At 45.2% G+C, this 25,767-nt stretch overlaps 2 non-coding genes across 2 annotated transcripts; both read right to left on the bottom strand.

The window, feature by feature from the left end:
- Positions 1-5,593: 5,593 nt before the first annotated feature.
- Positions 5,594-5,712, bottom strand: LOC138361527 (5S ribosomal RNA). The gene has a single exon (XR_011227009.1). It is a non-coding gene; the product is annotated as a 5S ribosomal RNA (ribosomal RNA).
- Positions 5,713-16,043: 10,331 nt separating this feature from the next.
- LOC138361526 (5S ribosomal RNA) lies at positions 16,044-16,162 on the bottom strand. The gene has a single exon (XR_011227008.1). It is a non-coding gene; the product is annotated as a 5S ribosomal RNA (ribosomal RNA).
- Between the last annotated feature and the right edge of the window lie 9,605 nt (positions 16,163-25,767).

Below are 25,767 nucleotides of genomic sequence, written 5' to 3'. Positions count from 1 at the left end.
TCCGTAGAGGGTACGACCCTGGCGCTTCAGAGCGTACACCACGTCCATAGCAGTGACGGTCTTCCTCTTGGCGTGTTCCGTGTAGGTTACAGCATCACGGATGACGTTCTCGAGGAACACCTTCAGGACGCCACGGGTCTCTTCGTAGATGAGACCCGAAATACGCTTCACGCCGCCACGACGAGCTAAGCGACGAATAGCGGGCTTGGTGATGCCCTGGATGTTGTCACGTAGCACCTTACGATGACGCTTGGCGCCACCCTTTCCGAGTCCCTTGCCTCCCTTGCCGCGTCCAGTCATGGTGTTGAAGTTGTGTGAATCGAATTGACGAATGCCCGCACGATTTCCCGACTATATCCCATCAAGCGGACGTACTAGTAGCATTGCAACTCCTGCCTGCCCTTACTTTACGCTTGTGGTCGAGTAGACACGGCTTTCTCACAACGCTTTCAAAACTGCAGTTGCCTACTCGTCTGTTTCACGTCCCTGTGAAATGACTTTTGCACAAATCCAAAAAATAGAGCAAAATCAGCGATAATAGTGATTGAGGTGAGCCGCCTGTTGGCTGCAGCCAGAGGAAGGAGGGGAGGGGCAACGGGGTGACGTAGGCGAGTCGAGCAGCCAATGGCGCTCGAGCAAGCGCCTCGAGACGGCGTATATAAGCAAAAATTTTTCGGCGCCGGCCATCACAAACCACAGTTGTTCACCATGGCTCGCACCAAGCAGACTGCTCGCAAGTCCACGGGAGGCAAGGCTCCTCGTAAGCAGCTGGCCACCAAGGCAGCACGCAAGTCTGCTCCTGCCACAGGGGGTGTGAAGAAGCCTCACCGTTACAGGCCCGGAACGGTCGCCCTGCGTGAGATCCGTCGTTACCAGAAGAGCACCGAGTTGCTCATCAGGAAACTTCCCTTCCAGCGTCTGGTGCGCGAGATTGCCCAGGACTTCAAGACCGATCTTCGCTTCCAGTCGTCTGCCGTCATGGCTTTACAGGAGGCATCCGAGGCTTACCTGGTCGGTCTCTTCGAGGACACTAACCTCTGTGCCATCCACGCCAAGCGTGTCACCATCATGCCAAAGGACATTCAGCTTGCTCGCCGTATCCGTGGAGAGCGTGCATAAGCTAAATCGACCACCCTAGTATACACCAAACTCGGCCCTTCTCAGGGCCAAAATATCCTTCTAAGGAGATTTCAGACATTCCTAGCATAATTTAGGTGTCATACATACATGTGATATCAATAAATCAAGTCATTTGTAGTACAACCTGTTCTCTTACAAACAAAACGCCGTCGCTTTTCACTCTTATGCACTGTCAAGGATCACCCCCCCCCCCCCCCCCAAAATAAAAATTGTCATACTGTACTAGAAATAAAAGCAGCTTGTATAAGTGACATATACTGTCCAGTCCTGTTTTATTCTGTTTTCGGTCCTCTGGCTTAATCTGTTAAGTTAGGAGATGACATTTTAAATTAACCGTTTTCTTGACATTTTCAAACCTAAGAGGGTGGCCTGCATAGTAATCCTAATGTGGAACATAACAATGAATCTCTAATCTCTAGAAAAAAGATACCGAGTGCTTATATGTGTTGAGAGAGAGAGAGAGAGAGAGAGAGAGAGAGAGAGAGAGAGAGAGAGAGAGAGAGAGACACACAGACAAGATAGACAAGACAGACAGACAAACAGACAGACAGACAGACAGACAGACAGACAGACAGACAGACAGACAGACAGACAGACAGACAGACAGGCAGGCAGGCAGGCAGACAGACAGACAGACAGACAGACAGACAGACAGACAGACACTGAGAGAGAGAAACACACACAGACAGTTTCATAAATATTCTCATTTTATAGCTATTTGCTTTCAGTGACAGAGGTTTTTGTTATAATAGTATTGGTGTCTAACACTCACAATCTCTTTAGAAATTAAAGTGTGGCTCCAATGGAGCCGAGTTTGTTGGTTTGAGGCCAAGCCACCACCACAGGGCAGTAAGTAAGCCGTTTACTTGGAGGAGGTGTACTTGGTGACGGCCTTAGTGCCCTCAGAGACGGCGTGCTTGGCCAGTTCTCCGGGCAACAGGAGCCTTACAGCCGTCTGGATCTCCCGACTGGTAATGGTGGAACGCTTGTTGTAGTGGGCCAGGCGAGAAGCCTCGGCGGCGATGCGCTCGAAGATGTCGTTCACGAACGAGTTCATGATCGACATGGCTTTGGAAGAGATACCAGTGTCGGGGTGGACCTGCTTCAGCACTTTGTAGATGTAGATGCTGTAGCTCTCCTTCCTCCTGCGCTTCTTTTTCTTATCGCCCTTGGCAATGGCCTTCTGGGCCTTTCCGGCCTTCTTGGCAGCCTTTCCAGATGCCTTGGGTGGCATGATGATGCTCGTGCTGGCTGGCGTTGCGATACAATAATGAACTTTTGCGCGAGGCGAGCTTTCCTTTTATATCCCGCTCGCGACTCAGCTCAGAGCGGGTCGCGTGGCGGAGCGCGCTGATTGGTCAGTGGCGGGCTCCCTTGATCCTGAGCGGGGTATATAACACGAAGCTCGATCTGCGGGGCGGCATAAAACACCACAAACCCACAACAGCAGCAGCAATGTCAGGACGCGGCAAGGGAGGCAAAGTGAAGGGCAAGTCAAAGTCTCGCTCCAGCAGGGCCGGACTTCAGTTCCCCGTGGGCAGAATTCACCGTCTGCTGCGTAAGGGCAACTACGCCGAACGCGTCGGTGCTGGCGCTCCTGTCTACCTGGCAGCCGTCATGGAATACCTCGCTGCCGAAGTTCTGGAGCTCGCCGGTAACGCCGCACGTGACAACAAGAAGACCCGTATCATCCCACGTCACTTGCAGTTGGCCATCCGCAACGACGAAGAACTCAACAAACTTCTGTCTGGCGTAACCATTGCACAGGGAGGTGTTCTTCCAAACATTCAGGCAGTTCTTTTGCCAAAGAAGACAGAGAAGAAGTAAGCACTTCTGCCACCCACCACGACAAATACCATAACCAGGCTCCATCCGGAGCCACACACACTTTAATAGAGAGATTCAAGTAGACAATCAACTTTCAAACATTAATAATAACATTTATATTGATTTCATTTGGAATGTGTACATAACAAACAAACAAACAAAACAAAATTATAGGGGATATTCAGCATCACTTGGAATATTAACCAATCATATAAATCCAATATATATTTTATATTTTACTTTAAGCGAGGAATTCATATTCTATTAATTTTTAATCATACAAATGAACAAAAGCAATTCTTCACTAGACGTAATGAATGAATAAATGATCAAGGTTTTAATGTGTTTCATGAATATATATATATATATATATATATATATATATATATATATATATATATATATATATATATATATATATATATATATATATTAATACTTGTGAACCAGAATATGTTTGAGCAGCAGCGATCGTGCCTGCCATTGGCCGAAGTGCAACAATTCAAATAATTTAAAGGGCCTGCTCGGGTATATAAGAGAGGCTGGGAGACTGGGGCCGGTGGTGGGTGATGGGTGATGAGTGATGGTGTGGTGTGGTATGGTGTTGTTAAGAGTTGATTTACGGCCAGCCAGCCAGCTGCAGCCAAGGCAGGGCAGGGCAGGGCAAGGCAAGGCAAGGCAAGGCAAGGCAAGGCAAGGCAATAACAGAACAGGACAGGACAGGACAGGCAAGGCAAGGCAAGGCAAGGCAAGCAGGCGGGCGGGCAGGCGGGCGGGCGGGCGGGCGGGCGGGCGGGCGGGCGGGCGGGCGGGCGGGCGGGCGGCGGCCAGCCAGCCAGCCAGCCAGGCAGGCAGGCAGGCAGGCAGGCAGGCAGGCAGGCAGGCAGGCAGGCAGGCAGGCAGGCAGGCAGGCAGGCAGGCAGGCAGCCAGCCAGCCAGCCAGCCAGCCAGCCAGCCAGCCAGCCAGCCACTCCCACTTTGTATTTATATGCATTCAATTTATATTCAAACATTATATATGTTAAGGGCCTAGTTTTAGTGTTTATTTTAAAAATGACAAACATCGAGTCGTTTTACCAGTCCTTTAGCGTTAACAGTGATGCATTTTAAAACTGAACAGAAATCACCTTTTCTGGATATATCAAATATCGAATCCGCTTAATGTGCCTACAATTCAATCATTCAAAAAATACATAATTTACATCATGCCTTTTCATAGAACAGACAATAAGATTTGAGACAATAAGAACTTTACTTTTATAACTAAAGTTGCACAATTATACCAACTCTATGGTGGCTGGGTGGTAAGGTGTGTGGCTGGTGTTTTGGAAGTCGCGAGTTCAAACGACCCAATGGGAGTACTTTTTTTTTTTGCCATACAATCTTCCTAATACTATTATGTAGGTGTGTGTGTGTGTGTGTGTTTTTATTCATTCTTTGGTTTTATAGATGACATACATATTGACTCCTTTTACCGGTCCTTAATTAGGCTCTGGGGAAGCAATGGTGGTGGTGCATTTAAAACTAAACCAAAAATCACCAGTTCTGGACGCGTCAAATATCATATCCGCTTAATGTGTCTACAACCTAATTACTTAAAACTACACTATTTAATTCATTCATATCATGTGCATATTGGTCATTATGCTCATACAACCGACATCAAAATTTATTTTCATTATTAGAATCATACATTTCATCAAGTAATACAGATACAAAGAGATTTTCTTTCTGAGAAGACCGTTAGTATTGGCTGGCTGGCAGGCAGGCAGGCATTTGAGGGTTATTATTTCGCCTGTTGATTGGGGGGAGGGTTGATGTGTTAGGGGGTTTTCGGTTAGGTGTGGTGGTGGTGATTGGTGGTGATTGGTGGTGATTGGTGGTGGTGGTGATTGGTGGTGAGTAGTGGTGGTGGTGGTGAGTAGTGGTGGTGGTGGTGGTGGTGGTGGTAGTAGGTGGGAGGGGGGGGGGGGGGGGGGGGGAAGGGGACTGATGGTCTGTGGATTCCTTCTCCGTACCCCTTACATATAAGCAAAAACATGCCTTCCTGTGGGTATAGAAACATTAACACAAATTATATATGTAACTGATATTGTAGCCTTTTAAACAGAAAAGATTTGTACATACAAATACTTTTAAATTATCATTTATTTGTGGAAATGGCATTTACGTCATTAAATTGATACCTCAGCATCAAGCTTGTGTCCTGCAGCTGTGGTCCAGTGGTAAAGTGTATATAAGTGATGCGTATTCTTGGAGTTGCGAGTTCAAACCCGGATTAAGCTATATATATATATATATATATATATATATATATATATATATATATATATATATATATATATATATATATATATATATATATATATATATATATATATATATATATATATATATATATATATATATATATATATATATATATATAAAACAACATGTTTTGTTTTGGTTGTTTGTTTTTGTATAAAGCCTCACACACTATATTAAGCGAGTTTGTTTTAAACATGACATACATATTAATTCATTTTACCAGGCCTTATTCCACACAACTCCGTGAATTTCCCGTGGAGCCAGCCATTCAAACAAAAACAAACGAAACAAAACAAAACAAAACAAAAAACATTATTGCCAACAGCATTTGGTGTTCCCAGGCGGTCACCCATCCAAGTACTAACCAAACCCAACGTTGCTTAACTTCGCTGATCGGACGAGAAGCGGTGTTCTCAACGTGGTATGGCCGTTGGCATGAGACTGCCTACACATTGTGGCTAATAACCAACTCTTTTTAGTCATCACGGCAGGATACGGACCTTCTTGTGGTGTCTTAATGGTAATTGTATCCTAACATATTTTTGTCTCCTTGGCATGGATATTTAACATCGTTTATTCAGTCTTGGGTTTATGTTCTTTCGCCATTTACAGACATTTTACATCTACCTACTTCCTCAGCCTGCCCTGCCAATTTCTAATGAATTTGTGGATTTTCTTTTGTAATACATACATGTGTGTGCTCATCTGCTCTTCAGTTTTTATGATATTTGTCTCATCTGTCCTGCTTTATGATACTTTTACAAAGAACATGAACAAATGCTTCTATTTTAGAGAAGATATGGGATCCAGGTTTCGGAGCCGTAAAACCAACCGTTGTGATTGGTGGACGAGTTGCCAGGTTGCAGCTTCTGTACCGTGCCGGCACATAAATAGGTTCGGCTCAAGCGGCGGCAGCATCATTCCCCCGTGACTGTCTGAGCGTCTCTCATCACCTTGGTTATCTCATCATCATCATGGTAGAAGCAAAGCCTACCAAGAAGGCTGCGGCTGCTGCTGTGGTGGCCACCACCAGGAAACCTCGCGTCCAGGTTGCTCACCCGAAAACTAGTCAAATGGTTCTAGCCGCGGTCGCAGCACTCAAAGACCGTAAGGGCTCGTCTCTACAAGCAATCAAGAAGTACGTTGTTGCCAACAACAAAGTCGAGGCTGCCAAGATCGCCATTTACATCCGAAGATTTCTCAAGAAAGCAGTGGCTGACGGCATTCTTGTTCAGACCAAGGGAAGTGGAGCTAGTGGATCATTCAAGCTGGCCGTAGCAGAGAAGAGGGCCGTTCTAACTCCCAAGAAAGCCACCACAACCAAGAAACCATCTACAGCAGCAAAGAAGGCCGTGGTAACTCCCAAGAAAGCCGCCACAAGCAACAAACCACCTACAGCCTTGAAAAAGAAGCAGCAGCAGCAGCTTGTTGTTGGGAACAAAAAGCCCAAAATAAAGAGAGCTTCAAAATCTCCCAAACCACCCAAGGCAAAGAAAGCTGTCAAGAAAACAACAAAGGCAAAATAAACGATGACATGCAAGCAGCATGAATACACATGACAATAAACATCCAGGCCTCCCCCCTCAGTGGAGGGGCCTCATATGATTCCAAAAAGAGTTTAGTTTTGTAGACAAATAAATCATTACTTTTGGGGTAGATTTACTCTGTATATTATATATATATATATATATATATATATATATATATATATATATATATATATATATATATTTATATATACACATGGGTGAGGTGATATGGTACCAAAGTTTTGGGTAAGGTGATTGACATTTACACAAGATAAAACACGAACCAATGGGAATAAAAACATAAGAATGGAAGTAACTGCAGAAGGCCTATTGGCCCATAACACAAGCACTTCCTCTTGATGCTTCTATATTGGTTCGGAGTCTTGAAGCTATAATATATATATATATATATATATATATATATATATATATATATATATATATATATATATATATATATATATATATATATATATATATATATATATATATATATATATATATATATATATATATATATATATATATATATATATATATATATATATATATATATATATATGCACACAAAACTAAATAGTCTTGTTAGACAAATTGCCCCTATTAGAGGCAAGTTGACTAACAAGCCGAATGACTGCAATTGTTTTGAATTTGAGTTAAATCTAACATAGAAATGTAATCAAACCTAACCTAACCTATGCTAACCCAAGCTAAGCTAACCTAACCTAACCTAAGCTAACCCAAGCTAAGCTAAGCTAAGCTAACCTAACCTAACCTAACCTAAGCTAACCTAACCTAACCTAACCTAACCTAACCTAACCCAGCAATTCATGATCTTAATATAATACTGTTAATTGGATAAACCAATTTGGAAAGAAATGTTCGAAAATAACAAAATTAACTGTGCTTGTTAGGAAAATTGGGCCTTGCATACTTGTCCCAATAGTGTGGTTCTCGCTTTTAGGTACGACATAAACGTATACCTAAGTTGAGAGAGAAAAAGATTCGCACTCAAACATGCATATCGATTGCCAGTCCTGAATTCTGGGTAGATATTCGTGTCCTCCCTTTTCATTTACCATCATTTGGATACTATCAAAACAGCTCTGAGAAGGATAAAATGAATAAAACGGGTAGCTCACTCATGTAAAAAGGAAGAGTTGGGAAAGATCTCTCTCTCTCTCTCTCTCTCTCTCCCCCTCACCCCCCACCAATGATCCTGCTCTGCTAGTATATAACGTAACAAACCTTCCCCCCCCCCCTCCCTCCCCAATCAGAGTCCCTTTAAGCATGCGAGGATAAAAAATAGATTTCATAAGACCCAATGTGCTAGCTGATATCAAAACAATTTATGTTATCGTCTATTAAGCCCTTCAGTAAAAAAGTATAGGGACCTAATTAGGTCCCGTTTTGAGGTGGTGGTGGGTGGAATCGATGGATTAGCCAAGCTCTTATCCGCCGAATCCGTAGAGGGTACGACCCTGGCGCTTCAGAGCGTACACCACGTCCATAGCAGTGACGGTCTTCCTCTTGGCGTGTTCCGTGTAGGTTACAGCATCACGGATGACGTTCTCGAGGAACACCTTCAGGACGCCACGGGTCTCTTCGTAGATGAGACCCGAAATACGCTTCACGCCGCCACGACGAGCTAAGCGACGAATAGCGGGCTTGGTGATGCCCTGGATGTTGTCACGTAGCACCTTACGATGACGCTTGGCGCCACCCTTTCCGAGTCCCTTGCCTCCCTTGCCGCGTCCAGTCATGGTGTTGAAGTTGTGTGAATCGAATTGACGAATGCCCGCACGATTTCCCGACTATATCCCATCAAGCGGACGTACTAGTAGCATTGCAACTCCTGCCTGCCCTTACTTTACGCTTGTGGTCGAGTAGACACGGCTTTCTCACAACGCTTTCAAAACTGCAGTTGCCTACTCGTCTGTTTCACGTCCCTGTGAAATGACTTTTGCACAAATCCAAAAAATAGAGCAAAATCAGCGATAATAGTGATTGAGGTGAGCCGCCTGTTGGCTGCAGCCAGAGGAAGGAGGGGAGGGGCAACGGGGTGACGTAGGCGAGTCGAGCAGCCAATGGCGCTCGAGCAAGCGCCTCGAGACGGCGTATATAAGCAAAAATTTTTCGGCGCCGGCCATCACAGCATCACGATCACGCATCACGATCACGCATCACGGACTCAGCAACTAGCAACCGTCGCGGTCGGACGTGCTCGCGTTGCTCCAGCTCTTCTCTCTCGCACCCAGTACTGCAGGGTGGATAAACAATTGGCAGCAGACTTGCGTCTCTCTAGATGGTCAGACCCCACTCCTAACTTGGTATTTTATGCCGGGTAGAGACGGGAGGCCATCTTCAGTGACGTGTAGTCTTTGAGAGAGATACATCGGCCTCCAGGAAGCTCATTATGCGTCACAAACGCTTCAAGATCAGGGGTACGCCCCTCAACGAACATCCATTCTCCAAGACATCTCTCCTGAAGCTCTTTAAAGACGTTGCAGGAGTAACACCCAACGACATCAAGCAGGAAGGCACGGACATCCTTTTCTTCTTTTATAGTGAGGAGGAAGTCGACAAACTTCTGTCTTACAGCGCTAACTTCTCCAACCAACACCTTCGTCTCAACTTCCCACGCCAGTACCTGGCTGAACACTCTGTCGTTATTCACGATCTCAGTCAATGGATCGTGGAACAAGATGACGCTGATGATAGTGCGTTCATGCACGACTTCAAGGCATCAAACCCGGACCTACGGCTTCACCAAGCTCAATTCTTCAATTCAAGTCGCTCCCTGAAGCTGACCTTCGAGACGGTAGCTTCGGCTACTATGGCTACCAGAAATGGAGTTTACAGCTTTGGAATTCACATTCCGCCTTTCCGTGTGAAGATGGAACGTTTTCACATCGTCAACCAGTGCCTCCGATGCTACGAGTACACCCACTCCACCAGCAAATGTACCCAGCGGATTCAGAAGTGTAGCCTCTGCTCAGCTGACCACCATTACTCCATCTGCAAGTCTGAAACACTATGCTGCTTGCTGTGCAAAGGCGATCATCCAGCAATCTCCATACATTGTCCTCACAGACAAAACGCTATTAAAAACATGGAGAAATCCACATCTTCAACCGGAGCCAGTACCTCTGAAGCAACAAGCCAATCAGCGACCACCTCTACTTCAGGTTTCAACGCCCAAGCCGCCATCTTCCCGGAGCTCCCGGGAGGACGTCCCACTGCTACTACCAGCCAATGGGGAGCCAGCTCCCAAACGCCAACCAGCGATTCGTCGAGCCAGCCATCGCCACCGGCCCAACCAAAGACAAAGCTAATTGGGCAGAGCACAGTAAAAGCTCTGATATCAACAGCCAGAATTACTGCTGGCAATAACCCCCGAGAATTCGTGAGGCTTCTGAAAATTCTGTACAAGGCGAACGGTCTCCCTACCTTCATTGTTCCTGAGGAAGTTTTCAACGCTCCGCGTTCATCTCCAACAACTGACCCTGTAGAGGAGGATGCTGACTCTACATCCGACGACGACGATCCCGCCACTGCAATGCAGCCCTCAGATCCTGTTCGGGTACCTACAGCTCACAAGACTCTGCCTCAGGTGACCCCCACTTCTGCATCAGTTCCCGTTACCAACCATGACATCACTGTGAACGCAGCCACGCTTTCTGACATACTGTCAGCTCCTGCTCCACACGCTTCTCCAGCTGCTGCTGTCCCTTCACCCGTCTCAGTGGCGAATTTCGCTGCTATCGACCCTTGGTGTGACCCTATAGAGGGTACCGACTATGCAGCACCTTCTGCTGCAGTACCTACCGCTGTTACACACCCTCCGAGAACTCTACCTTCAAGACATCAACCCTCAAGAACCCAACCTTCAAGAAATCTACCCCAGCGTGTCAACACCCCTGCTCCTCACTCATCTGATGAATCGGATGAGGACGTATCTGTCGGTACACCATCACCCCCAAGGAAAGATCACCTTCAAGCATCAACACGAACCGTGACCACCAAGACCGACAAGCCCAAAAAAAAGAACAACGATCAAAGTTTGGTGAAATCAACAAGAAAGAAGACTCCTAACGAACTGACTTAACATCATCTGACATCAAACCTCCACTGCCAGCTGCTTGCGTTCCCGGCCTCTGTGTGTATTGCAAATGACACCCCACTCAATTCTACTTTCATCTGATCAAGCTCAAATCCACGGTGGTTGGGCCACCGATCTTTCATCTCCCCTCTTCACCTCATCTCCAGATCCTTGCTCAAGATTTCTGCAACCTCGCCCCGTTCTTCCATCCCCTGCTTGCCAGCTCTATGGACTTTTTAATCCGTAATCCGGCCATCACAAACCACAGTTGTTCACCATGGCTCGCACCAAGCAGACTGCTCGCAAGTCCACGGGAGGCAAGGCTCCTCGTAAGCAGCTGGCCACCAAGGCAGCACGCAAGTCTGCTCCTGCCACAGGGGGTGTGAAGAAGCCTCACCGTTACAGGCCCGGAACGGTCGCCCTGCGTGAGATCCGTCGTTACCAGAAGAGCACCGAGTTGCTCATCAGGAAACTTCCCTTCCAGCGTCTGGTGCGCGAGATTGCCCAGGACTTCAAGACCGATCTTCGCTTCCAGTCGTCTGCCGTCATGGCTTTACAGGAGGCATCCGAGGCTTACCTGGTCGGTCTCTTCGAGGACACTAACCTCTGTGCCATCCACGCCAAGCGTGTCACCATCATGCCAAAGGACATTCAGCTTGCTCGCCGTATCCGTGGAGAGCGTGCATAAGCTAAATCGACCACCCTAGTATACACCAAACTCGGCCCTTCTCAGGGCCAAAATATCCTTCTAAGGAGATTTCAGACATTCCTAGCATAATTTAGGTGTCATACATACATGTGATATCAATAAATCAAGTCATTTGTAGTACAACCTGTTCTCTTACAAACAAAACGCCGTCGCTTTTCACTCTTATGCACTGTCAAGGATCACCCCCCCCCCCCCCCCCAAAATAAAAATTGTCATACTGTACTAGAAATAAAAGCAGCTTGTATAAGTGACATATACTGTCCAGTCCTGTTTTATTCTGTTTTCGGTCCTCTGGCTTAATCTGTTAAGTTAGGAGATGACATTTTAAATTAACCGTTTTCTTGACATTTTCAAACCTAAGAGGGTGGCCTGCATAGTAATCCTAATGTGGAACATAACAATGAATCTCTAATCTCTAGAAAAAAGATACCGAGTGCTTATATGTGTTGAGAGAGAGAGAGAGAGAGAGAGAGAGAGAGAGAGAGAGAGAGAGAGAGAGAGAGAGAGAGACACACAGACAAGATAGACAAGACAGACAGACAAACAGACAGACAGACAGACAGACAGACAGACAGACAGACAGACAGACAGACAGACAGACAGACAGACAGGCAGGCAGGCAGGCAGACAGACAGACAGACAGACAGACAGACAGACAGACAGACACTGAGAGAGAGAAACACACACAGACAGTTTCATAAATATTCTCATTTTATAGCTATTTGCTTTCAGTGACAGAGGTTTTTGTTATAATAGTATTGGTGTCTAACACTCACAATCTCTTTAGAAATTAAAGTGTGGCTCCAATGGAGCCGAGTTTGTTGGTTTGAGGCCAAGCCACCACCACAGGGCAGTAAGTAAGCCGTTTACTTGGAGGAGGTGTACTTGGTGACGGCCTTAGTGCCCTCAGAGACGGCGTGCTTGGCCAGTTCTCCGGGCAACAGGAGCCTTACAGCCGTCTGGATCTCCCGACTGGTAATGGTGGAACGCTTGTTGTAGTGGGCCAGGCGAGAAGCCTCGGCGGCGATGCGCTCGAAGATGTCGTTCACGAACGAGTTCATGATCGACATGGCTTTGGAAGAGATACCAGTGTCGGGGTGGACCTGCTTCAGCACTTTGTAGATGTAGATGCTGTAGCTCTCCTTCCTCCTGCGCTTCTTTTTCTTATCGCCCTTGGCAATGGCCTTCTGGGCCTTTCCGGCCTTCTTGGCAGCCTTTCCAGATGCCTTGGGTGGCATGATGATGCTCGTGCTGGCTGGCGTTGCGATACAATAATGAACTTTTGCGCGAGGCGAGCTTTCCTTTTATATCCCGCTCGCGACTCAGCTCAGAGCGGGTCGCGTGGCGGAGCGCGCTGATTGGTCAGTGGCGGGCTCCCTTGATCCTGAGCGGGGTATATAACACGAAGCTCGATCTGCGGGGCGGCATAAAACACCACAAACCCACAACAGCAGCAGCAATGTCAGGACGCGGCAAGGGAGGCAAAGTGAAGGGCAAGTCAAAGTCTCGCTCCAGCAGGGCCGGACTTCAGTTCCCCGTGGGCAGAATTCACCGTCTGCTGCGTAAGGGCAACTACGCCGAACGCGTCGGTGCTGGCGCTCCTGTCTACCTGGCAGCCGTCATGGAATACCTCGCTGCCGAAGTTCTGGAGCTCGCCGGTAACGCCGCACGTGACAACAAGAAGACCCGTATCATCCCACGTCACTTGCAGTTGGCCATCCGCAACGACGAAGAACTCAACAAACTTCTGTCTGGCGTAACCATTGCACAGGGAGGTGTTCTTCCAAACATTCAGGCAGTTCTTTTGCCAAAGAAGACAGAGAAGAAGTAAGCACTTCTGCCACCCACCACGACAAATACCATAACCAGGCTCCATCCGGAGCCACACACACTTTAATAGAGAGATTCAAGTAGACAATCAACTTTCAAACATTAATAATAACATTTATATTGATTTCATTTGGAATGTGTACATAACAAACAAACAAACAAAACAAAATTATAGGGGATATTCAGCATCACTTGGAATATTAACCAATCATATAAATCCAATATATATTTTATATTTTACTTTAAGCGAGGAATTCATATTCTATTAATTTTTAATCATACAAATGAACAAAAGCAATTCTTCACTAGACGTAATGAATGAATAAATGATCAAGGTTTTAATGTGTTTCATGAATATATATATATATATATATATATATATATATATATATATATATATATATATATATATATATATATATATATATATATATATATATTAATACTTGTGAACCAGAATATGTTTGAGCAGCAGCGATCGTGCCTGCCATTGGCCGAAGTGCAACAATTCAAATAATTTAAAGGGCCTGCTCGGGTATATAAGAGAGGCTGGGAGACTGGGGCCGGTGGTGGGTGATGGGTGATGAGTGATGGTGTGGTGTGGTATGGTGTTGTTAAGAGTTGATTTACGGCCAGCCAGCCAGCTGCAGCCAAGGCAGGGCAGGGCAGGGCAAGGCAAGGCAAGGCAAGGCAAGGCAAGGCAAGGCAATAACAGAACAGGACAGGACAGGACAGGCAAGGCAAGGCAAGGCAAGGCAAGCAGGCGGGCGGGCAGGCGGGCGGGCGGGCGGGCGGGCGGGCGGGCGGGCGGCCGGCCAGCCAGCCAGCCAGGCAGGCAGGCAGGCAGGCAGGCAGGCAGGCAGGCAGGCAGGCAGGCAGGCAGGCAGGCAGGCAGGCAGGCAGGCAGGCAGGCAGGCAGCCAGCCAGCCAGCCAGCCAGCCAGCCAGCCAGCCAGCCAGCCACTCCCACTTTGTATTTATATGCATTCAATTTATATTCAAACATTATATATGTTAAGGGCCTAGTTTTAGTGTTTATTTTAAAAATGACAAACATCGAGTCGTTTTACCAGTCCTTTAGCGTTAACAGTGATGCATTTTAAAACTGAACAGAAATCACCTTTTCTGGATATATCAAATATCGAATCCGCTTAATGTGCCTACAATTCAATCATTCAAAAAATACATAATTTACATCATGCCTTTTCATAGAACAGACAATAAGATTTGAGACAATAAGAACTTTACTTTTATAACTAAAGTTGCACAATTATACCAACTCTATGGTGGCTGGGTGGTAAGGTGTGTGGCTGGTGTTTTGGAAGTCGCGAGTTCAAACGACCCAATGGGAGTACTTTTTTTTTTTGCCATACAATCTTCCTAATACTATTATGTAGGTGTGTGTGTGTGTGTGTGTTTTTATTCATTCTTTGGTTTTATAGATGACATACATATTGACTCCTTTTACCGGTCCTTAATTAGGCTCTGGGGAAGCAATGGTGGTGGTGCATTTAAAACTAAACCAAAAATCACCAGTTCTGGACGCGTCAAATATCATATCCGCTTAATGTGTCTACAACCTAATTACTTAAAACTACACTATTTAATTCATTCATATCATGTGCATATTGGTCATTATGCTCATACAACCGACATCAAAATTTATTTTCATTATTAGAATCATACATTTCATCAAGTAATACAGATACAAAGAGATTTTCTTTCTGAGAAGACCGTTAGTATTGGCTGGCTGGCAGGCAGGCAGGCATTTGAGGGTTATTATTTCGCCTGTTGATTGGGGGGAGGGTTGATGTGTTAGGGGGTTTTCGGTTAGGTGTGGTGGTGGTGATTGGTGGTGATTGGTGGTGATTGGTGGTGGTGGTGATTGGTGGTGAGTAGTGGTGGTGGTGGTGAGTAGTGGTGGTGGTGGTGGTGGTGGTGGTAGTAGGTGGGAGGGGGGGGGGGGGGGGGAAGGGGACTGATGGTCTGTGGATTCCTTCTCCGTACCCCTTACATATAAGCAAAAACATGCCTTCCTGTGGGTATAGAAACATTAACACAAATTATATATGTAACTGATATTGTAGCCTTTTAAACAGAAAAGATTTGTACATACAAATACTTTTAAATTATCATTTATTTGTGGAAATGGCATTTACGTCATTAAATTGATACCTCAGCATCAAGCTTGTGTCCTGCAGCTGTGGTCCAGTGGTAAAGTGTATATAAGTGATGCGTATTCTTGGAGTTGCGAGTTCAAACCCGGATTAAGCTATATATATATATATATATATATATATATATATATATATATATATATATATATATATATATATATATATATATATATATATATATATATATATATATATATATATATATATATATATATATATATAAAACAACATGTTTTGTTTTGGTTGTTTGTTTTTGTATAAAGCCTCACACACTATATTAAGCGAGTTTGTTTTAAACATGACATACATATTAATTCATTTTACCAGGCCTTATTCCACACAACTCCGTGAATTTCCCGTGGAGCCAGCCATTCAAACAAAAACAAACGAAACAAAACAAAACAAAACAAAAAACATTATTGCCAACAGCATTTGGTGTTCCCAGGCGGTCACCCATCCAAGTACTAACCAAACCCAACGTTGCTTAACTTCGCTGATCGGACGAGAAGCGGTGTTCTCAACGTGGTATGGCCGTTGGCATGAGACTGCCTACACATTGTGGCTAATAACCAACTCTTTTTAGTCATCACGGCAGGATACGGACCTTCTTGTGGTGTCTTAATGGTAATTGTATCCTAACATATTTTTGTCTCCTTGGCATGGATATTTAACATCGTTTATTCAGTCTTGGGTTTATGTTCTTTCGCCATTTACAGACATTTTACATCTACCTACTTCCTCAGCCTGCCCTGCCAATTTCTAATGAATTTGTGGATTTTCTTTTGTAATACATACATGTGTGTGCTCATCTGCTCTTCAGTTTTTATGATATTTGTCTCATCTGTCCTGCTTTATGATACTTTTACAAAGAACATGAACAAATGCTTCTATTTTAGAGAAGATATGGGATCCAGGTTTCGGAGCCGTAAAACCAACCGTTGTGATTGGTGGACGAGTTGCCAGGTTGCAGCTTCTGTACCGTGCCGGCACATAAATAGGTTCGGCTCAAGCGGCGGCAGCATCATTCCCCCGTGACTGTCTGAGCGTCTCTCATCACCTTGGTTATCTCATCATCATCATGGTAGAAGCAAAGCCTACCAAGAAGGCTGCGGCTGCTGCTGTGGTGGCCACCACCAGGAAACCTCGCGTCCAGGTTGCTCACCCGAAAACTAGTCAAATGGTTCTAGCCGCGGTCGCAGCACTCAAAGACCGTAAGGGCTCGTCTCTACAAGCAATCAAGAAGTACGTTGTTGCCAACAACAAAGTCGAGGCTGCCAAGATCGCCATTTACATCCGAAGATTTCTCAAGAAAGCAGTGGCTGACGGCATTCTTGTTCAGACCAAGGGAAGTGGAGCTAGTGGATCATTCAAGCTGGCCGTAGCAGAGAAGAGGGCCGTTCTAACTCCCAAGAAAGCCACCACAACCAAGAAACCATCTACAGCAGCAAAGAAGGCCGTGGTAACTCCCAAGAAAGCCGCCACAAGCAACAAACCACCTACAGCCTTGAAAAAGAAGCAGCAGCAGCAGCTTGTTGTTGGGAACAAAAAGCCCAAAATAAAGAGAGCTTCAAAATCTCCCAAACCACCCAAGGCAAAGAAAGCTGTCAAGAAAACAACAAAGGCAAAATAAACGATGACATGCAAGCAGCATGAATACACATGACAATAAACATCCAGGCCTCCCCCCTCAGTGGAGGGGCCTCATATGATTCCAAAAAGAGTTTAGTTTTGTAGACAAATAAATCATTACTTTTGGGGTAGATTTACTCTGTATATTATATATATATATATATATATATATATATATATATATATATATATATATATATATATATTTATATATACACATGGGTGAGGTGATATGGTACCAAAGTTTTGGGTAAGGTGATTGACATTTACACAAGATAAAACACGAACCAATGGGAATAAAAACATAAGAATGGAAGTAACTGCAGAAGGCCTATTGGCCCATAACACAAGCACTTCCTCTTGATGCTTCTATATTGGTTCGGAGTCTTGAAGCTATAATATATATATATATATATATATATATATATATATATATATATATATATATATATATATATATATATATATATATATATATATATATATATATATATATATATATATATATATATATATATATATATATATATATATATATATATATATGCACACAAAACTAAATAGTCTTGTTAGACAAATTGCCCCTATTAGAGGCAAGTTGACTAACAAGCCGAATGACTGCAATTGTTTTGAATTTGAGTTAAATCTAACATAGAAATGTAATCAAACCTAACCTAACCTATGCTAACCCAAGCTAAGCTAACCTAACCTAACCTAAGCTAACCCAAGCTAAGCTAAGCTAAGCTAACCTAACCTAACCTAACCTAAGCTAACCTAACCTAACCTAACCTAACCTAACCTAACCCAGCAATTCATGATCTTAATATAATACTGTTAATTGGATAAACCAATTTGGAAAGAAATGTTCGAAAATAACAAAATTAACTGTGCTTGTTAGGAAAATTGGGCCTTGCATACTTGTCCCATTAGTGTGGTTCTCGCTTTTAGGTACGACATAAACGTATACCTAAGTTGAGAGAGAAAAAGATTCGCACTCAAACATGCATATCGATTGCCAGTCCTGAATTCTGGGTAGATATTCGTGTCCTCCCTTTTCATTTACCATCATTTGGATACTATCAAAACAGCTCTGAGAAGGATAAAATGAATAAAACGGGTAGCTCACTCATGTAAAAAGGAAGAGTTGGGAAAGATCTCTCTCTCTCTCTCTCTCTCTCTCCCCCTCACCCCCCACCAATGATCCTGCTCTGCTAGTATATAACGTAACAAACCTTCCCCCCCCCCCCTCCCTCCCCAATCAGAGTCCCTTTAAGCATGCGAGGATAAAAAATAGATTTCATAAGACCCAATGTGCTAGCTGATATCAAAACAATTTATGTTATCGTCTATTAAGCCCTTCAGTAAAAAAGTATAGGGACCTAATTAGGTCCCGTTTTGAGGTGGTGGTGGGTGGAATCGATGGATTAGCCAAGCTCTTATCCGCCGAATCCGTAGAGGGTACGACCCTGGCGCTTCAGAGCGTACACCACGTCCATAGCAGTGACGGTCTTCCTCTTGGCGTGTTCCGTGTAGGTTACAGCATCACGGATGACGTTCTCGAGGAACACCTTCAGGACGCCACGGGTCTCTTCGTAGATGAGACCCGAAATACGCTTCACGCCGCCACGACGAGCTAAGCGACGAATAGCGGGCTTGGTGATGCCCTGGATGTTGTCACGTAGCACCTTACGATGACGCTTGGCGCCACCCTTTCCGAGTCCCTTGCCTCCCTTGCCGCGTCCAGTCATGGTGTTGAAGTTGTGTGAATCGAATTGACGAATGCCAGAATCAGAATCAGAATAATACAGGAGAAGATGCCCATAGGGGCGAGCTTGGAAGTGGGGACAGAAGAAGATAAGGGGGGGTGAGAGGAAGAAGATTTGTAAGAGAAAAAGTGCCAGGGCTAAACCCAGCTGCGTGTCGTTAGGTTGCGGCTTTCGAGGCAGGGACTCAGTCGGGTGTTTTCAGTGACAACATCGGGACATCACAAACTCACAACATCACAGTGATTGGCTCAAGAGCGTCAGGGCTGAACTTTTTTACGGATTGTTTGTGCTGGTTGTTGAGAGCTGAATATGTAATGATAGTGGATGCTGGGTGTTGAGAGCTAAAGTTTAACGAAATACAGAGTTAGGAAGAGGATCATGGATGGTAGAGAAGAGGTCATGATTGTTTCGTGGTAGTCTGAGAGTGAGTAGGAGAAAATCAATATGTTGTTCATGATGAGTGAGTAGTCTATCGATTTGTTTGTCTGATAGAGTTTTCCAGTAGGTATTTAGGGCAGGAATGTTAGTACTTTCATGGAGACTTTGACTGGTATTTAACTCTTGCCATCGGGTGTTGAGTACCCATCTTAGTGCTCTGTTCTGTATTCTTTGAAGTTTTATTTTGTTAGTGCGTGCAGATAGAGAAAGAGCTAGTGGAGCGTATGTTAGGAGAGGTCTAATAAGTGCTTTGTAAAGGTGCATTTTTGTGTCAGGTTTTGCAAATCTAAGTCTGTATAGTTTCTTCATGGCTTGAAGAGCTATTGCATGTTTCTGTGTTATGTGTGTGTGAAAGAGTAGTTGTCGATCAAATGTGAGTCCCAGGACTGTGGAGGAGGGAGATACAGAGATATAAGTAGGATTTTGAGTGTATGAATAGAGTTTGAGAGGAATTGGGCGAATAGTTCTTTTACAGAAAAAGTAGGTGATTTTAGATTTGCTGGAGTTGGTTTTTATACGCCATTTGTACTCCCACTCAGTGACAACATCAAGTTCTGTTTGTGCTCTGTTTGTTAGTGTATCAATGGTGTTGCTGGTGACAAGGTGAGAGACATCATCAGCATAACATATGGTTAATGAAGTGTGATGAACAGGGTCAGGAATGTCGTTTATGTATAGGATGTAGAGTGTTGGGGCAAGAACAGAGCCTTGGGGAACACCGGCGTGTAAGTTGAAGTAGTCAGAGTGTTGTTGGAGGAACTTAATTCTCATTGTCCTATCGTCTAAGTAGTTCGAAAGAAGTTTGGTGGTGATAAGAGGAAGATTAAAGTTGTTGCATAGTTTGAATTTTAAGCCGTCATGCCAAACAGTGTCAAAGGCCTTCTCAACGTCCTTAGTGATGAGTGCAGTCTTAAGTCTTTGGTGCTGATTGATACTGAGGTAGTTAGTCATGATGTTTAAGGCGTCGTGAGTGGACCGGTGAGGCCGAAATCCAAACTGTTTGTTAGTGAGTAAGTCATTGTGTTCAAGGTGGGTTCTAAGTCTCTGGTTGATCAGCCTTTCAAAGACTTTGCCAAGTGTCTCTAGAAGGCTGATGGGTCTATAGTTCTTTGGGTCAGTGTGGGGTTTCCCAGGTTTTGGAATAAGAACGGCTGTGGCAGACTTAAAGTTGAGTGGAAAGTATCCAGAGGCAAGGGAGGCGTTGAATAGGTTAGTGATAGCAGTAATGATAGAAGCAGGGAGTTGTCTAAGAAGGATATGTCCAATGCCAGACGCACCAGGGGCTCTACGACGAGTGCCCATGAGAGCTGTCTTGACATCAGCTAGAGTTAGGGGAGTCTGTAGTTCAGTGTTTGAATTGAGATTTTCAAGGTGAATGAGGTCGTCTGGTGTAGTTGCTTGTCTATTTTGGTGTATCCAGTCTTCGACTATTTCAATGTTGGGGCGTGCAAATGGTTCAGGAGGATGAGGGTGAAAGATTTGTTCCCAGTGGTGTTTAAAAATGTTGAGAACTGCTTCAGGATCAGTGATTTTGTTGTTATTATGTAGAAGGTATTTAAACGGTGTGTGAGTTGATCCTTGTAATCGTTTGATTCGTTTCCAGAATTCTTGAGGTGTCAGTTTTCTGTATTGTTCTGCTTGTTCTATAAGGTGTTTCCAATGTTTTGTGTGATCTTCATCTAGGCTGTTAAGGATATGGTTTTTTAATGCTGTTAGGTCCCATAGTATTTGTCCATGACGATGTATGTTTTGTAAGAATCTAGTGTGATAGCAAGCTAAGAGGCGTTTGGAGCGAATGGAGGGGGTGAAAGTGAAATGTGGTTTGTGTGCTGTTTTAGGAATGGAGATGTTTGCTGCATGAATGATGGTGTCTTGTATGTTGCGTGCTTGTGTGTCGATGTCAGTGTGATGTTTGTCATTGTATTCATAAGTGAGATCAGTGTCATCAATGTGTTGTTTGAACATGTCCCAGTTTGCCCTATGGTATGAGAATTGAGGAGTGCTGGGGATGAGAATAGGATTTGTGGAGACTGTGAGAATTAAGGGAATATGATCAGAGCCCGTAATGGGCCCTGGTGAAATGAAGTGTTGCAAGTTGCTGCCGTGTCTGTTGGTGAATATGAGATCAGGCCGGCCAGAACCTGTATGTGTGAAACAAGTGGGGAAATCAGGGCCAAGAAAGAATAGATGTTTTTGGGTGTATATTTGGTGAAGCTGTCTGCCATGCTGATTTGTGGTATTGTGGTGGAATGTAGGGTGTTGTGCATTGAGGTCTGCAAGCAGAAAAACAGGCAAGTGAGAGTTGTTGAAGAGAGTTATGAAATCTTGCATGGGAATGTCGGTGTTAGGACGGGTGTAGGTTGTGCAGATGATGAGAGACCCCATTTGTGTATGAACTTTAATGGCTAGGAAATGTTTGTGAAGCCAATGAGTGTGTAAGAGTTCGTGTTTGTATGAAGAACGGATGAGTATTGCAACTCCTTCATGTGCTTCATCTGGTGACTGGTAAGAGGTGTAGCCATAATGTTTGATTTTATATGAGTTCGTGATGTATGTGCTATTTAATAATAGCACATCAGGTCTCTCGATCTCAATAAAATCTGACACCATGTGTCTAATGTTGAAATATGCCCGCACATTAAACTGTATGATCTTTATGAATTTTTAGGTTTTGATGGGGTGCTGGTGGGGTTTTGTGCATGTACAAGAGCATGAGGGTTGCGTGATTCAATGAGTTGGGCAGTTATTGAGGAGGGTGCATCTTGGAGGATGGTGGTAGGAATTGTAGGATATTTACAGCGGGAGGTGGGAGTAAGACAACGGGTTGCTGAACGGGCTCGGGACGAGACAAGATGAGTTACAGAAGAAATGACTGAAGTTGTTGGGGGATGGAGGGAGACAGAAGGCTTGTTGACAGGGACCGGGTGAGAGGTATCAGAGGTTGTAGTGTTAGTAGTCAGATTGGAAGTGGAGAGGACAATGTTGGGAGAAGAGGTTGAAAGTGCCTTTGACATGGATGCTTCAGTTTGGGATAGTCCAGGATGTGCTGTTTGGTCAGTGGCACCGTTTTCTGTAGCAGTCAGGAGTGGGTTGGTAGGAGATTGTGGGGGAACTGTAGTATTTTCTTCAGCTGAAGTCTTGGTGTTTTGTGGAGTGAGGACTGTAGGCGAGAATGGAGCAGAGCGCAATAGTTGAGTAGGAGGAACAGAGATACTAGGAAGGCCGTTATGAGTGAGAAAGATTGGAAGATAGTCAGCAAAGTCACGGCCATCGTCCTTGGCCTTCAAGTAAGCAGCTTGTACACAGGCAGTGACTCGTTCATATGCAAGGTTCTGAAGAGGAGAATAAGGTGGAGGTGGTGGGTGAGGGAAGAGAGGTGGAGAGGACTGAGTTTGTTGTGCAGTATTATGATGATGTTGCTGGTGAGGTGAAGCATTAAGGACACTGGCATAGGACATTGAGGTGGCTGATGCTGTTTGGTGATGAGATAGGTTATGGGAGGTTGAAGAAGAGGAATGAGGGTGTGCTTGAGTGCGAGGTTGGTTATTGCGAAGAGATTTTAGGGTTTGCTTTCTCAAAGGGCAAGATTTGTCAACTGCTGAATGACCTCCTTGGCAATTGATGCATTTTAAAGTGTTGGCAGAGCACTGAGTGTAAAAATGGCCTTCTGCAGAACATTTTGAACAAATTTGTGGGCTTTTACATTTCCGGGTTTCATGACTGTATTTGTAGCATTTAAAGCATTGCAGCAAAGGAAGATAGTCAACTGGACTAATGAGATAGGGAGGAGTGCTGGTGTTGAGGATTTTTATCCCATGATGCAAGAGTTTTTGAGCTTCTGTAGGGGAGGAACACTGGATCTTAAGGTGTTTTGTGTTGGGCACTGGGTATATTTCCATGACAGTAATAGCATTCCTGTGAGAGATGTCTTGATAGAGATTGATAGTAGTAGGTGCTGAAAGGACAGAGCTGTCGACATTTCTTACAAGTACAGAGCATTTAGTTTTTTGTTCAATAGTGAGAACAGGAGTAAGTGAAGCTTGTGTGAGTTTTCTGAAAGTAGGTTCCTTGAAACAGGCAAAAAGGTCGTCTTCAGAGGCAATGAGAAATTTGATGGTGTTTGTGTTGGCGTGTTTGATGTGGTTAGTGGCTGGTGTGCCAGTGGCATTGTAGAAGGTGGTGATGCAGTCAATAGTGTCTATGGGTGTATTCCCAGTGTAGGTCATCCGTAGACAGTGAGCCATTGTGACTCACTGTCTACTGACAGTCCCGTGTCTTGTGCCAATCACTGCGATTCCATTAGCTCAGTGGGGGGGTCAGTGTGCTCGTGAGCTGTGGGTTGGAGCTCGGTTGTCAGAGGCGTAATTCCGGGTTCCTAGCAGGCTAATTGAACCCGGTTCGGCACAAATACAAAGTATTCGTGAGTCCTGAAGGTGTTACTCAAGGGCAACCCCCACTGCTAGTTGACTCGCACTATCACGAGGTTCTAGCAGTGGATCGGCATAGCAAACAAGCCAGGCAGGGAGACACAGGGCGCAAGCACGTGCTGTGACCCCACCTGGGAGGAAAGGACGAATACCCCACTGCACTTTCACCGCACAGGGGGTAGGTCCCGGCCTGAAGAGGAAGAAATGTTTAGCAGAGGAGAGAAAGAGTGCTATACACGGCAATACACATTACGTAAGTTAGGCCATCCAGCTGTCCCTGGTTTTATTCAGGGTGGCAGTACGGGTTGGCCCACTAGGGTAATGTATCTTTGCACGTTATATCACTGATAGAGCTGTAACATAAACCGTGAACACGCCGAGAGGAAGAGCCGTCGTTGCCTGAAAAAGAGGTGTGTGCCAGTTTGCCTGGGTGTTGCCTTGGATGGAAGATGGCTGTGATAAGGATGTGGCCCCAGGTAGGGTTACCACGAGAGTATGCTCGTCTGGGCCGACCAAGCGGCCCTGACCTTGCAAGTTAGCAACAGGTGCTACTAGCGCTCTGCATCTCTGGCTGTTGTTAAATCGATGCTGTTGGATCACTGTGGTGGTTGTGATGTCAGATGCCTCAAAACGGTGGTCCCATGTAACTGCAATAATGCAGAGGCAGGTGGTTGCAGGTGCGGGGGCGCTCAAACAGCGTATCGCCTAGATCTCACTGCGAGCGCGACGTGCTGCTGCTTCCGTTGACGAATGCCCGCACGATTTCCCGACTATATCCCATCAAGCGGACGTACTAGTAGCATTGCAACTCCTGCCTGCCCTTACTTTACGCTTGTGGTCGAGTAGACACGGCTTTCTCACAACGCTTTCAAAACTGCAGTTGCCTACTCGTCTGTTTCACGTCCCTGTGAAATGACTTTTGCACAAATCCAAAAAATAGAGCAAAATCAGCGATAATAGTGATTGAGGTGAGCCGCCTGTTGGCTGCAGCCAGAGGAAGGAGGGGAGGGGCAACGGGGTGACGTAGGCGAGTCGAGCAGCCAATGGCGCTCGAGCAAGCGCCTCGAGACGGCGTATATAAGCAAAAATTTTTCGGCGCCGGCCATCACAATCTGATGAATCGGATGTGGACGTATCTGTCGGTACACCATCACCCCCAAGGAAAGATCACCTTCAAGCATCAACACGAACCGTGACCACCAAGACCGACAAGCCCAAAAAAAAAGAACAACGATCAAAGTTTGGTGAAATCAACAAGAAAGAAGACTCCTAACGAACTGACTTAACATCATCTGACATCAAACCTCCACTGCCAGCTGCTTGCGTTCCCGGCCTCTGTGTGTATTGCAAATGACACCCCACTCAATTCTACTTTCATCTGATCAAGCTCAAATCCACGGTGGTTGGGCCACCGATCTTTCATCTCCCCTCTTCACCTCATCTCCAGATCCTTGCTCAAGATTTCTGCAACCTCGCCCCGTTCTTCCATCCCCTGCTTGCCAGCTCTATGGACTTTTTAATCCGTTTAATCCGGCCATCACAAACCACAGTTGTTCACCATGGCTCGCACCAAGCAGACTGCTCGCAAGTCCACGGGAGGCAAGGCTCCTCGTAAGCAGCTGGCCACCAAGGCAGCACGCAAGTCTGCTCCTGCCACAGGGGGTGTGAAGAAGCCTCACCGTTACAGGCCCGGAACGGTCGCCCTGCGTGAGATCCGTCGTTACCAGAAGAGCACCGAGTTGCTCATCAGGAAACTTCCCTTCCAGCGTCTGGTGCGCGAGATTGCCCAGGACTTCAAGACCGATCTTCGCTTCCAGTCGTCTGCCGTCATGGCTTTACAGGAGGCATCCGAGGCTTACCTGGTCGGTCTCTTCGAGGACACTA

The sequence above is a fragment of the Procambarus clarkii genome, unplaced genomic scaffold, assembly GCF_040958095.1.
Source record: "Procambarus clarkii isolate CNS0578487 unplaced genomic scaffold, FALCON_Pclarkii_2.0 HiC_scaffold_443, whole genome shotgun sequence".
Taxonomy (NCBI): Eukaryota; Metazoa; Arthropoda; class Malacostraca; order Decapoda; family Cambaridae; genus Procambarus; species Procambarus clarkii.
Note: the sequence above shows the minus strand (reverse complement) of the source record. Positions and strands in the feature narration are given on the sequence as shown.